The sequence below is a fragment of the Gossypium raimondii genome, chromosome 7, assembly GCF_025698545.1.
Source record: "Gossypium raimondii isolate GPD5lz chromosome 7, ASM2569854v1, whole genome shotgun sequence".
NCBI lineage: Eukaryota > Viridiplantae > Streptophyta > Magnoliopsida > Malvales > Malvaceae > Gossypium > Gossypium raimondii.
In genome coordinates this window covers 20357640-20358333 of record NC_068571.1, presented here as the reverse complement: position 1 = coordinate 20358333, position 694 = coordinate 20357640, and the positions used below count along the sequence as shown (strand labels likewise).

The 694-nt window shown below is 40.3% G+C and overlaps 1 non-coding gene across 1 annotated transcript; it reads right to left on the bottom strand.

The window, feature by feature from the left end:
• Positions 1–366: 366 nt before the first annotated feature.
• Positions 367–473, bottom strand: LOC128042676 (small nucleolar RNA R71). Its single transcript, XR_008198191.1, has one exon. It is a non-coding gene; the product is annotated as a small nucleolar RNA R71 (small nucleolar RNA).
• Positions 474–694: the final 221 nt, after the last annotated feature.

Sequence of the window (694 nt, the reverse complement as noted above, 5' to 3'; positions counted from 1 at the left end):
AGAGCTCTAAGACAGTATGTCGTGCCAGTGTTTCATGAGCTTAATATGTTTACTAGGAGACCCGAAATCAAGGCACAACAATTCGAGCTGAAGCCAGACATATTTCAAATGCTTCAGACATTTGGCCAATTCAATGGAATGCCTACCAAAGATCCTCACATTCACTTAAGATTGTTTATGTATGTGAGCGATTCTTACAAATTAGTTGGAGTACCTGAAGATGCACTACGACTAAACTTGTTCCGATATTTACTAAGGGACAGAGCTTAAGCCTGGTTGAACTCATTGCCACTAAATTCCATTACCACATGGTAAGATTTAGCTTAATGATTCCTTATGAAGTACTTCCCACCTAGTAAGAATGCTAAGTTGAGGAGTGAAATCACTACTTTCCAATAGATGGATGACAAGTCCTTGTATGAGGCATGGGAAAAGTTTAAAGAACTATTATGAAGATGCCCTCATCACAGAATCCCTCATTGCATCCAATTAGAGATGTTCTATAACGGTCTCAATGCTCACACGAGAATGGTAGTAGACGCTTCTACTAACGGTGTTCTCCTTTCTAAGTCTTATAACGAAGCTTATGAAATCATCGAGAGGATTGCCAGCAACAATTATCAATGGCCAACCTATCGAGTAGCGTCAGGAAGACGAGTCACTGGAGTACATGAAGTGGATGCTCTCACTTCAC